General features: G+C 31.4%; 1 pseudogene across 2 annotated transcripts; it reads right to left on the bottom strand.

The window, feature by feature from the left end:
• Positions 1 to 372: 372 nt before the first annotated feature.
• Positions 373 to 4,663, bottom strand: LOC143257552 (syntenin-1 pseudogene; annotated as a pseudogene). Of its 2 annotated transcripts, none has more exons than XR_013031921.1 (2): positions 4,505 to 4,663; positions 373 to 2,064 (listed from the first exon to the last, which is right to left on the bottom strand). The product of XR_013031921.1 is annotated as a syntenin-1 pseudogene, transcript variant X1 (transcript). The 2 variants fall into 2 exon arrangements; XR_013031925.1 differs by having other exon boundaries at positions 373 to 3,275; positions 4,505 to 4,645.
• Positions 4,664 to 15,047: the final 10,384 nt, after the last annotated feature.

Below are 15,047 nucleotides of genomic sequence, written 5' to 3' on the forward strand. Positions count from 1 at the left end.
TTACCCTCCTTTTAAGGGTATCTGTGTCACAAGACTCTTGTTGGTGTAATTTACCCAGGTTTTTGGGATATCTCTGTTACATTGTTTTTCAATGTCGTTTGGTTGTTATTAAATATAATGGGTTTTCTGTGCCCTGCCCACCAGGAGTATTTAAACCCAAATTTTGCTCTCTGAAGTCTATATATAGTCACCAGTAGATAGGTGGAGATTCACCTACCTACTATTACAAGACAGCTTGTTGTAATTAACCTCATTTTAGGAAGATTATGTAATAGACATTACAATGATAATGTAAAATAATAAACCCTCCAGGATTCCACAAACTGTCAATCACATTTCTCGGTCAAATGAGAAACCACACTGAGATTAATCTTTCACTTCAATTTACATGGTTATATTTTATTTTGAGGCAACACACGTTTATTTCACCATTACATCGAGATACAAGCATTAAGTAGAAAAATATCATCAGAGAATAATAAACAATTGAAATTATCACAATAACAGAAGCTATAACACCAAAAGAAACCATACATGACATACACTGTCCACACACCTGGTTTCTCATGATGAAAAAGCAATGGAAAACGTATTTCATCTAAAAATAACAAAGAATTAAGGTATTCTGGTATTATATATCCCAGTATAATAACAATTAAGTGTTATGTTCATACCCCTTCTACAGTGATGTTTACAAAACTGATACAAGTATGCTAAGGTATATTTATAACAATTTCAAAATATTTGTTTTAAATAAAGTATAATTTTTATTCAACATCAACAAAAAATTATTAACAGATACAATAATAAATTGTGCACATTTTATTAAGCTCATATATATTCTTGTTTCTCTAAACTTCCTTCTGCTAAAAACTCAGTGATACTAGTTTAAATATCTTTAGAAACTGCTGACAGTTCTATACAAAATTCATTTAGCTCGAGCTAATGTCTTAAGAGAAAAAACAGTTATACTTGGGAAAATGAGAAAAACCTCAGTGGGGAAAAGATGCCCCACCCCTGTGTTTCCATGTTTAATACCTATCTGTTCTGTGTTTTAATTTTTAGATGTTTTCCTTAGTTTTATTAAAGGTGTATATATTCACTAGTTTTGAAAACACTAAATGACTGTTCCAAATCCTTCATCTTCACATGATTAAACTACACATCAGGAATGGAATGGTCCATTAGCTTTTTGAGACCACCTGCCATACTCTTGACTGCATGATCATAGATAAAGGAAGGCATAATGATCACTGTGATTATATTTCCACCAGCATCAATTATTTCAGTAATCTTAGAGTCCTTCAGTCCAATCACGTTCTGTCCATTTACTTCTAGAAGCTGATGTTATGTCAGAAGATCGTTGTGAGCAGCTGACGAATCCTTGATGATAGAAATTATTTTTCCATTCTTAAAGGCAAATCCAATGTGGCCTGCACTGTCTTTGTGTAGGGTAATTGTGCGTTCAAATGGCCGATCTCGAACAGCCACAGTTATCTTCTCTGGATTACCTTTCTTCAGTAGGCTGTGGACCTTATCCATGCTGTAACCTGCCACAACTTCATCATCAATCATGAGAATCTGGTCACCAAACCGTAAACCAGCCAGGGTAGCTGCAGAACCTTTGTTAACTAGAACAACAAATACCCCATTGTTGATCGGATGGAGGCATAAACCTACTTTCCCATTCCGATTTTTACATAAAACCACCTCTCGAATACCATGGGTTACTTGGGACCTTTTCAATCCCAAAGATGATCCAGATATGGGTGCTACCATCTGGGATGAGGGAGACACCATTGGCACAGCCACTTGGCTTGGAAAAGGAAGGTTAGCAGCACTGGATACATGGTCAGCTAAAGCACTGGAGCTCAGGGAGAGTCCCATGTACTCATCCAAGGTAGGGTAAAGTGATGCATACTTAGCTGGAGGGGCTGATGAAAGAGGTCTTTGAAGTGTTGGCACGTGCTGTCGAGACAGTACAGACTGAGTGCTGGTCATTTGGTCAACCTTCATATCTTCAAGTGGTGGGTAAAGGGACATTGTGACTTCACCTGGTCCTTTCTGAAATTATACAACAACAATCTTGCAAGGTATATACTACATCAATTACAAGTAATGTAAGCAACATGGAAAACCGTGTGTAATCTGTTTGCCAAGTCAGCACTATTTTGAAACTCTAAGAGTTGAAATGTCAAGAGATTTACTAGGTAAACTGATAAGGTTTACTAAAGAAAAAAGTACATTTTTCTATCTGTGAAACATTCAAATTAATAGATGTCAGTAGAACCCACTTTTAACCCTTAATACACACATTCAGGCTAAAGGTATACCACTCTTAAAAAATACACCTTATTAATGACAAATGCATTTCACATTACATAGAAAAAAAATACTTATTATTTGTTGGATTTAACAGTATGAAAACGTGGTGAACATTCTAAGTCGCCAAACAATTTAAAAATGTTTTAATACAGCTCTCAGAATACAACACGTTTCCTTACCATTTGAAAACATACCCAATAATTTCTCAACTATGCATTGTTTATCATTCCTTTAATTGCAGGTGTATTTACCCTAACAAACAATATAAGAACGTTACTGTAAGTGAGGTCACTGCACCTAACATCACTGTGAAGAAGTCTTTTAGAGTTGGATATGCTACTAACTGATCTTGTAACTGATCAAAACCTTATTCTGGGATCCGAGACACAACAGGAACCATAAAACTTGTGGATACTGTAGTAAGTCATGTTTTAATTGGATATTTATACTGGTTTTACCAGAGAGAGTTCAAAATATGACATTTCAAAGTTTCTCAAGATGTCATGATGACATTTGTTGTGTGTATGAGAAGATGACCACTAGTTCCTGATGGCTGTCAATATAAAGCCTACTTAATGTTAAAACTGGTCATGTTAACCTTACAACAGGAGGAAAAAGTTTACTCTCCATAAATTCACTTGAGAACTACATCAAGTTGAACCTCTTTCAACATTTTCCACACCTTCTCTGACACCAATCTTCCTTCTATCTCCAACTGTCCCCTTTTGATAAGTTATGTTTTTTTTTTATACAGATTTTCCCAAGTGTTTTTTTCACTTCCTTCTAGATCTGTCAATTGTCTTTCTCTAACTTTTTCCATCTTTTAATGCTCTGGTTCTTACTGCTTGTTCTTCTAACTTTTTTCTTCTTTTAACGCTCTGGTTCTTAGTGCTTGTTCCAATATTTCATTATTTCCAGCAAATGTTTTATCTTCATATTTGTCTTTATTTCTACAAATATAATTTCAATTCTGTGCTGTAATGGTTTCCATTGTTCAGTGTGTTCCGTTATTATTTTATAAATATAATACAAAGTCCATTTTACTTCATGGAAAAAACAGAAATATTTTTATACGACTTCTCTGATAGAACTAAAATAACCAAACTCAACTACATAACAATTTAACTGAAAACAGCTTTATTGAAATACCAATCAATATGTACAGCTCTGACTAACATACTTCAACTTATTAATTCACCAAATGGCTAATTAACTGTCTTATATGTTTTAACTAGTGTATTTTTACAGCTTTCTACATTCAACCAATTCAGTGTTATAGTATTAAGCACTAATTCAGGCACTTGTGAACTTTCCAGGTTCAACATTATCTAGAACTCTCTCAAACCCAAACAAGTGTCTAAAATAAAATTACAAAACATACATCACAACAATGCTATTACTACTTAAAGTTCTCTACACGAGTCATTCTGAAATACAATCTGGTATTGGTAATGGTTAAAGATGTTGCAATAGAGAAACACAATACAAGCATCATATCATGTACCTACACATGCCTGACACAATACTTGTATACGTATTTGGCAAGTTTTCAGTAGACATTAGAAGTCTTTTGTACAGAAAAAAATTATAACAAAGGAAGTTGAGTATTGAACACTACATGTTGTCTTTATTCATTTTATCAAAAACCTTACATGTAAAGTAACAAAAATTAACATTTGTTACAGACAAGATAGAGTCAAACACAGTAAAAAAAAAACTTTGTAAAACTATACCTAGGTACATATCACCAACATCAGATTAAAGGTTTTACTGGCTTTTCAACTTAAAGTAGGCCTCACTAATGTCATGACGTTCATTTAACAGAGAACTTGAGACTGTAGAAGGATTTTCGAATCGGTTCCAAATTGTACGTAATAACTTACTCTACTGGAACATACCAACATTAGTACTAACACTAGTATTAGTAGCTGTACCACTAGTAATAATACTGTAACATTAGTCTCTATTATAATCACGTATTAATTAGTAGTAGACTCGTAATAACTATTAGTTCTACTAATATGGCATAGCTAAATATAATACAATTACTCAACTTTTTTAAGGAACATTTAACTGAGCCATAAAAGCCTTTGGTGCGTTTGGACTTAAATCACACACACAAAGTGAAGTTTAATATATAGGTTTAACTTAAGTTACAAATGTTAATTATACACTATACCTGGTGTAGGTTAACAAATAATTATATCCTTCTTATAACGGTCTTGTACTTAACAAACTCCAAACAATATTTCACTTTATATTCTAAATTCAACACGTCTTTGTAAAGTCGCTGCTCTATTTCTCCAATATGTAATCACATATCAGGTTTAAAGGCGTCACAAAATTCCTCATATGACAAATACGTAATTCTTATAGGTGACGCTTCTGAAAATCAAATACTACAAAATAATATATATTTTACAGCAATTATCTTTATTGAAATATTTCGAGTAATATAATATTTTTACTCCTTTGCTTATAATGAAATAAATTTAAAATATTTTCACTTCCTTATCTGGAGATTTATATTTATAATATTTTAATTTATGTGTTTAAATCAGGTGTATAACTAATATTTTCACGTTTAGAAGGAAAAACGACAAATACTGGTTACTCAACATGGTTTTACTAAGAGAAAATCTTGCTTCACAAATCTTTTGAGATTCTTTGAAATATATACTGTTGATGCAGATGAGAGTAGGAGTGCAAATTCGGTGCATCTGGATTTTCGGAAAGCATTTCATGAAATATTTGTTAAAAAAAAACAAAATGTCTTTAGGTGTTATGGATACGTTAGCAAATTGGATAGAAAAGTGGCTGGATGGAAGAAAGCAGATGGTTATTACAAATGGATTTCAGACAAACTGGATTAATGTAACAAATGGGGTACCTCAGTTCTCGGTCTTGGGATTTTTATCCTTTTTGATATAATGACACTAATGTCATGAATGAAGGAGAGCTTAATAAATTACTTAAATTTGTTGATAATATTAAGTTCTTGAGTATTTCTGGTTCTGAAGAGGACGTTGTTGATTTGGGTCATATTAAGGTCTTGGGTGTTTCTGGTTCTGAAGAGGACGTTGTTGATTTAGGTTATATTAAGGTCTTGGGTGTTTCTGGTTCTGGAGAGGACGTTGTTGATTTAGGTTATTGACTGGGGTGGGCAAATTAAGTGGCACATGGGGTTTAATTGTGATAAATACAAGATTGTGCATTTGGGTTATCATAATTATAAGTATAATTTTGATGGAAATAGCCTTATTAGTGTAATAGTTGACCAGTCTCTAAAGCCATCCAAGCAGTATGGTGTTGCTAGTGCTCGGACAAATAGGATTTTAGGTTGTATCTATCGACATATTGAATATAAGTCTAAAGGTCACTGGTTAGGCCAGTTTGGAATACTGTGTTCAGTTTTGGGCTCCTTACCTTAGGAAAGACGTTGAACTGTTGGAAAAGTTTTAAAGAAAGGTTACTAAAATGGCTCCTGGAATGGAGGAGTTGTCATATAAAGAATGGGGCAGATAACCCAGTTTCTTTTCGCCATAAAACGTCAACCAACCACCATATGAAGAAAGATTAAGATCCTTAAAATTGTGTACTTTTGAAAAAAGAAGAGTTAAAGAGATCTGATTGAAGTATTTAAGATTGTATAGAGAATTTATAGCGTCAACACATCACCTTTTTATATTTAACAGTGCAAATAATAGAACTAGGAGACACAAATACAAATTTTGGCAGGATGGGAGTCATTTACAGCTAAGACAGTTTTGTTTTTTGACAGGGTGTTTGGCCCTTGGAATGGATCGCTTTCAGATTGCATTGAGGCGACAAATTTAATATACGAGAATATGTAATATGAGCAATATATACTTAAAATAGTTATTTAAAATGAAATACAACATGATAAACATTTTGGTTACAAAATTCGACGCTCGTATTGCTCAAACATTTCGACTGCATCAAAGCAATGTTCTTAACTTTGGTGATGGTTTGAGATAGCAAGTTTTGAAGCTGACTTGAGTGGGTTATGAAGACACTTTATAAGACAGTAACAAACGAACAAAGTTTCTTCAAGGTTTTGTCATCATCAGACACAAGTAGTTTACATACTTAGGAACATATGTACAAAATGAAACAAAGTGTTCACATGATCAGAGACTGCTTAACAGTTTCATAAATATCCCTTGGCACTCTAGGGTGTTGATTTGTTTGTTTGTTGATGTTTGAATCTTTGTTTAAGTTACAGTTTTTAACAGATATACTTTGGTGTTTAGAGTTACAGTGGAGATAAACACAAAAAGATTTATTATGTTCAGTAAATCTGACTTCTTCAACATATAATTATAGTCAGTTATTACATGCTATTTTATAAATATTTCTAGTATTGTGTAATTCTAAATAATTCATAGAAAGTGTAATTTATGGTCCAGTTTTTGAGAACTCTTGGACTGTGATTTTATACTTCATGGCAATTTTTTGTCCAAGTGTGAATTAATTTTGGAGTTATATAAGGGAATAATTGTAAATTGCAGTGCAATGTTGTTTTGTTTCTTTTTGTAAGCTTTATTTATTAGTTTTAATATTCTTGTTCTGTTGGTTGTGAGAGAATCATTCAACAATAACAGGGGTAAAATAATTGGTTAGAATGAGAATATGATTTATGAGGTTTATTTATTTATCCACGTAGTCAAATGGGCCCTTTTGAAGCTGCGTTAATAAGATTTTTAGTGTATTGATTGTTTGTTTGGTTTTATGGGTAGAATTCCAAAGGGTGTATAAGTCTGTGTGAATGTTCTTATGGTGAATTTTGATTTTGATCTGTGTCACATCTAATAAGCTTGAGGTTAAGAAAAGATGGCTGCTTGTTTTTATGTTTGATGGTGAGGTTATTATAAGACTGAATGGAGTTTATTTGTTCGAAAAAGTTTGCAGGTGTATAGTAGAAATTGAACCAGCGAGCTTTACTGATGCACACAATGAGTAGCTGGTCTTTCAACTCGAGTCATAAAAATGTTGTCTAGAATAGGTAAACGGTAAGCTGTGTGAAGATGTACTTTAAGTACTGGATCATTCAGGTAAAACGTGATCCTCCTATAATTTCACTGTATGAAGTTGTACGTTAAGTACTGCACCAGTTTCACTCTGACAAGCCTGAGTGTTAGTTGTTTTTCACATGAATATTAAAACTACTTTTATAATCTTAGTTTTCAAATGTAATTTGCATAACTTTCTAAATTAATACCAATTTCCTTTTTTATTTGTATATTTCGTCTGTTATTTTCTCTCCTCTTTGTATGTTACGCAATCGGTCCTCTTGACCGGCCTGGTGGCCCGGCATGGCCAAGCGTGTTAAGGCGTGGGACTCGTAATCTGAGGGTCGCGGGTTCGCATCCCCGTCGCGCCAAACATGCTCGCCCTTTCAGCCGTGGGGGTGTTATAATGTGACGGTCAATCCCTCTATTCGTTGGTAAAAGAGTAGCCCAAGAGTTGACGGTGGGTGGTGATGACTAGCTGCCTTCCCTCTAGTCTTTCGCTACTAAATTAGGGACGGCTAGCACAGATAGCCTTCTAGTAGCTTTGTGCGAAATCCAAAAACAAACAAACAAAAACAAACTTGACCGACCTGGAAACGCGAAACAAAAAAAAAGCAAACACGAAATAAATCTAAGTTATTCTTTCTTTTATTTTTATAGAATGACTGCAACTTCTTACATAAAATTACCGTTTTTATTCTAAAATATTCTTCTATTATTTTTGTCATTATTTTTGTTTAATTTTATTATTTTATTTCTCTTTAAGCTTCCTAGGAATCTTCGGTAGAAAAAAATGTGCACATACCGCGCAGCTCAAATTAAGTTTTTAAATTATATAGTACACGAACAGTTCGTGTGCAGCCTTCGCTGAGAAATGTTATTTTGTGTATTTCGTTTTTATTTTCTCATTTAACGTAAGTGTTTAATTTTACTTATTTTTATAGCATTAAATAAACAAAAAATGTAGTAGTTGCTAGCGTCTTGTTGTTTTCTTTTCCGTTGATAAAATTGAAAACTGCATGAACCGAAGAGTTAATCACATAATCACTGCATGTGATTGGTGGTTTATATTGATGAAAACGGTTACTTAGGACAGTGCTATTAACTTGTACTACTTAAGTGAAAAATAACACTTATAAATAAATATCACTGAAACACTAACAATTTTTTTTTTCCTCTCGATTAACATATAAAACTCGGAGTAGCAAAATTATTTTAAATTATTTAGCTAATCCCTTTCCAAATGTAGGCTTAAGTTAGTTAAGTTTAATAATCTGTGATGACGAGAATTTCAGTTTAATGTTTCAAATATTTATGTTAAAATAGAAAAATTATTTAATTTTCAACTTACCTTCTCTGTATCCTTCTGCCTCTTATTATACCTCAGATTAATTTCTCCACTGATTTTTAAATACATAATTAAGTAATGTTTTTACTTTCAATGACATCTTTTTAACTTATTTCCATCACTCTCTCAAAACTATTACTAAGTAAATACCATTAATAATTAATAAATCCCACTATTATCAAAACTATTACTAAATAAATACCATAAATACTTAATAAATCCTACTATTATCAAAACTATTACTAAACAAATACCATTAATAATTAATAAATCCAACTATTATCAAAACTATTACTAAATAAATACCATTAATAAATCTCACTATTATCAAAACTATTACTAAATAAATACCATTAATATTTAATAAATCCTACTATTATCAAAACTATTACTAAATAAATACCATTAATAATTAATAAATCCTACTATTATCAAAACTATTACTAAATAAATACCATTAATAATACGAAATCTCACTTATTATCAAAACTATTACTAAATAAATACAATTAATAATTAATAAATCCTACTATTATCAAAACTATTACTAAATAAATACCATTAATAATACGAAATCTCACTTATTATCAAAACTATTACTAAATAAATACAATTAATAATTAATAAATCCCACTATTATCAGAACTATTACTAAATAAATACCATTAATAATAATAAATCTCACTTATTATAAAAACTATTACTAAATAAATACCATTAATAATAATAAATCTCACTTATTATAAAAACTATTACTAAATAAATACCATTAATAATTAATAAATCCCACGATTATCAAAACTATTACTGAATAAATACCATTAATAATAATAAATCTCACTATCATCAAAACTATTACTAAATAAATACCATTAATAATAATAAATCTCACTTATTACAATTGATTATTAATCTAAAACGATGTAACATGTAACGTAAAATATTTTATTACTTTATTCTGCTACAACAGCTCTATTTGTAATTTGAAGTACAAGTTACCAACACAATAAAATACTGTTTGGTACCACTTACAAATAAGGTAATCGTTATATTATTCAGGTAAAATATACATTAATAATTAATAATTGCTGTTAATCTCAAAACAAATAGTTATCAGTTTTAAGCTTCAAAGTGTTAAATATTTTCTTCACAGCTTTGCCTTGAAAAAATATTAAAGTCTAAACGACCATACTTACTACCTCTAAGCTCTCAACGATTTTTACTGGCTGAAGAGAAAACTCCCTCTAACGATGTATTAACATGCATTTTAATTATTTTAATAAATGTTTCTGTTACTCTATTCGATCTCAAATTTGGTCCCCCCAGTTGCTCAGCGGTATGCATGTCTGCGGACCTACAACGCTAAAAACCGGGTTTCGATACCCGTGGTGGGCAGAGCAAAGATAGCCCATTGTGTAGCTTTGTGCTTAATTCAAAACAACAGTCTTAAATTTTGATAGATGATGTTTCTGATTAGCTTAATACATTTTAATCTATCATTTCAAAATTTAGGACGACCAGCACACATAGTCCTTGTGAGAAACAAAAAAACACCTGTTTTTATTAAGTTTAACTGCTAACAAAATTGGGTGAAAGTGGCAATTATTTAAGTTCTACAGGCTTTTAATTATAATACATTTTTGATAGATTATATCTTAACCACATTAAAAATGTCTAACATCTTTAGAAAAGATCTTTCTGACGACAAATAGCGATTGTAACGAATAGACAATTTGCAACAAAACCCGTTCCATAACATTACATTAGTGTGCTTTTTAACCTCGAATTTTGATTATCTTATTATATAACAAATGCCAATTTATATATAAACAAAGATAACCACATTCGAGCAGAGGATTCTATTTCTCTCTTGGACAAGTGTATTACTGTAACACAATACACTGGTCATTGATTTGAAGTTCAATGTTGCCAAGAGACTTTTGATGGAAAGTACATGTAAGCATTCATGTTTCTCAACATGAGATGTATTTGAAGCATTAAAGGTTTAAGATAGAAAATAAAAGTCCGCGGTCTTCGAATAATTTTCATTTCATTTATTTAGTGTAACTCTGTGAATGCCAATATGTACCAGTTTCAACTGCTCTTGGTTGTCCAGATTGTTAAAAACAGTCATCACAAAATATTCTAGATTCATTAATTGCATGAGAATAAAAACTGCTTTCAAAATTCAAATAAAACTAAAACGTGTTTGTTGCAAGTAAGGACATCGGTTTGAAATTTATGCCACAGTGAAAATGCAACTGAACACAGCTAAATGAAAGTAAGTTTAAAAACAGAATATCCATATGCGCAAACAGTTTATACGCTGCAAACGTAATCACAAGTTACCCAAATATCATAGGGAAAAGCTTTACAACTACATGAGAATAGAATTAATATACAGTTGTGGCAACTGTGGACATTAAACAGTGTTGTTCACACTTCTCTACAACTTACGTTATTACTATCAGTTAACATCTCAACTGTCGCTGTAGTGTAAACACATTGTTCATAGTTATCTCAGTAACTAAACGTTATATTATTATCAATATCTTATATCTATATATGCAAAAACGGCTCGTTTGGGTTTTGAAAATATTTTACACAGAAGAGCGAACAATGTTTCGATCTTCTTCGGTCATCGTCAGGTTCACAAAGAAAGAAAGAGGTAACTGACCGGAAGCTGACCACATGTTTGGAAGGGGTTGTGTAACTGAGTGTCGGAATGTAGAGGGCGGTGTTAGATGTTTTAATATATAATTTTATATTATTTATTTTATTATATTTAATATGGGTATAAAGGCGTTCCTTTATATTGGTTTATTTTGGGTTTAAGTTGTTGTATAAGTAAGGCTTCTTTAATTTTGCGTTTTTAATTATTTATAAAATACAATGTGGTAACTGCCACGGCTTCTGTATTGGAGAAACAAGTAAAAAATGGAAACCAGATTCAAAGAACATAAAAAGTCACCTTCACACGTTTTCGAACACTGCAAGTCAAATAAACACAACATAACCATAGAAAACACTCAAATACTAAATAAAGAAACAAACATAAGCAAACGCAAAATTAAAGAAGCCTTACTTATACAACAACGTAAACCCAAAATAAACAAACGCAAAATTAAAGAAGCCTTACTTATACAACAACGTAAACCCAAAATAAACCAATACAAAGGAACACCTTTATACCTATATTAAATATAATGAAATGAATAATATAAAATTATATATTCAAACATCTAACACCGCCCTCTACATTCCGACACTCAGTTACACAACCCCTTCCAAACATGTGGTCAGCTTCCGGTCAGTTGCCTCTTTCTTTCTTTGTGAGCCTGACGATGACCGAAGAAGGTCGAAACGTTGTTCGCTCTTCTATGTAAAACCTTTTCTCAACCCAAACGAGCCGTTTTTGCATATATTTTTCTCTACAAGTGGGGTTTCTCGACATCACTGAATATCTTATATCATTGTCATATGTAAGAAAATGTAATAAAAATTCTCAGGCTAAAAACAAACTTAGAGGTGGACTAAATTTGGAAAGAAATAGTAAAACTTCTAGATTTAAAGAAATTACAGCTTTTCTCTTGTCTGTCTTTTCTTCAGAACTAAATTAAAATCGCAGTTAGCCGAAATATTCAAGGCATATAAAAATTTATATATTGGGAGTTTCGATGAAAAGAACTCCATTTTGAAAAGTGTACAGCAAGTGTATGTTTCTAGCAGAATAATCTGGTTTTTGTAACGAAATTTTTCATGGGTTCCAAGTTCGTGTCTTGTTTTACACAATAGGCTGTTTGTTCTCTGAACATCACAGATATTGGAATCCAGATCGTAGTGTTGACAAGTTGCTTTGGTAATTTTGATGAGAAAATAATTTTTTTAAACACCATAAAAAATTGTACAAAATTGAGTATAGAATATCCGGTTTTGTTTATTTCTTACAAAAACGTAAAATTGAGATAATAGGACTTTTTTGGGAAAACATTAGACCGGTTCCTAAGCTAATAAGACAATTTTGTCTTATCAAAAATAAAAATAAACTTACATGTGTATTGAACTTGGAGTGAAACTAATTTTTTTTTAGACTTGGAAATTCATGTTTTTGAAGCCCTTGAGTATTTTGTTTTTTTTTCGTCAGAAGTGAATTGCGTGTGCATATCTATGCTTTATAGCGAAGCCACAGTGAGTTATTTGCTGTGTCCCCTGAGGGGAATTGAATCCCTGATTTTAGCATTCTAAGTCCACAGACTTATCACTGTACCACCAGTAAAGTAAAACCAAATTTATTCGGAACATCTACGACAAATCGAAACTTAACTCTTGGAACTTTGATGAAAACAGTTCTATTCTGAAAACATACATCAAGTGCATCTCTGTAGCCGAATAAGAAGGATTGTTTGTTTTGTTTGCTTTTTTGAATTTCGCACAAAGCTACTCGAGGGCTATCTGTGTTAGCCGTCCCTAATTTAGCAGTGTAAAACTAGAGGGAAGGCAGCTAGTCATCACCACCCACCGTCAACTCTTGGGATACTATTTTACCAACAAATAGTGAGGTTGACCGTAATAATATAAGGACCCCACGGCTGAAAGGGCTAGCATGTTTGGTGCGACGAGAATGCGAACCCGCGACCCTCAGGTTACGAGTCGCACGCCTTAACCCGGGCCAGAATAAGAAGGAAAACAAATACCAAACCCGTGAAATTTTGGCAAAAAAAAAAAAAAAAGAATTTCGAAACATGCAAAGAAGTGCGAATTTTATCGAAGAGTAAATGTAATATCTCCGACTGTGTTAAAGAAACTCAAGATTCAAACACTAGGACGTGTATACAACACTTTCAAAAATAAAAAAATAAAAATCTTATCTATAATAATAACAAACTAAAACGTGAACTTCTATATTCACGAATTTTGATTAAACATTCAAACTTATCCTTTTTTCAAGAATCAAGTAATATTAAAATTAGACGAAATATTAATTACAAGTAAACACTTGAATATTGTATTAATTACAAGTACACACTTAAATATTGTATTAATTACAAGTACACGCTTAAATATCGTATTAATTACAAGTAAACGCTTAAATATCGTATTAATTACAAGTAAACACTTAAATATCGTATTAATTACAAGTACACACTTAAATATCGTACTAATTACAAGTAAACACTTAAATCTCGTATTAATTACAAGTAAACGCTTAAATATTGTATTAATTACAAGTAAACACTTAAATATTGTATTAATTACAAGTACACGCTTAAATATCGTATTAATTACAAGTAAACGCTTAAATATCGTATTAATTACAAGTAAACACTTAAATATCGTATTAATTACAAGTACACACTTAAATATCGTACTAATTACAAGTAAACACTTAAATATCGTACTAATTACAAGTAAACACTTAAATCTCGTATTAATTACAAGTAAACGCTTAAATCTCCTATTAATTACAAGTAAACACTTAAATATCGTATTAATTACAAGTTAACACTTAAATATCGTATTAATTACAAGTAAACACTTAAATATCGTATTAATTACCAGTAAACACTTAAATCTCGAATATTTTGACGAAAAGAGTAGATCAGTTGCATTCTTCTAGTTGAATAACATGGAAAAAATCGAGGATACGGCTTTCGTAATTGTCATGACAAAATAATTATTTTGAAATTCTGAAAATGTTAGAAAGTGGATGCAAATTCAAGTGTGAAATCGATAACTGTGTTTCTTAGAAAAACTCAAGAGCGAAACAATGGAACTTTTATGCAAAATTTTAAAAAATCAAACAAACAACTTTTATATTATTAACAACATAAAAACAAACTTAAACTAAATTTGAACAAATAGGCCTAATGTTGTTCTACATTTTAACGCAGTTGTGTTGTTTCTGTTTACTTCAGAAATAAAGTAATATCGAAGTTAGCCAGAAACAATTTGAGAAATATGAAGACCTAACACTTGAATGTTTTCGTGAAAGAATTCCATTTTGAAAAGTATGCATTAACTGAATATTTCTAGACAAATAATACGAAAATATTTACAACATTTGTGAAGAGTCTATATACAGAGCTTTATTATTTTTATTGAAAAAATACATTTAAACACGTGAAAAGCTAAGTAACTTAATGCAAAAGTAAGTATAAAAATCTCTGCTTATGTTCATTTCTTTGTTGTACGTATGACAAAGAATACTGACAATATTGTTTTAGAGTATGACAAAGAACACTGACAATATTGTTTCAGAGTATGACAAAGAATACTGACAATATTGTTTTAGAGTATGACAAAGTATACTGATAATATTGTTTTAGAGTATGACAAAGAAT

The sequence above is a fragment of the Tachypleus tridentatus genome, chromosome 1 (genome assembly GCF_004210375.1).
Source record: "Tachypleus tridentatus isolate NWPU-2018 chromosome 1, ASM421037v1, whole genome shotgun sequence".
In the NCBI taxonomy this organism is placed as follows: Eukaryota; Metazoa; Arthropoda; class Merostomata; order Xiphosura; family Limulidae; genus Tachypleus; species Tachypleus tridentatus.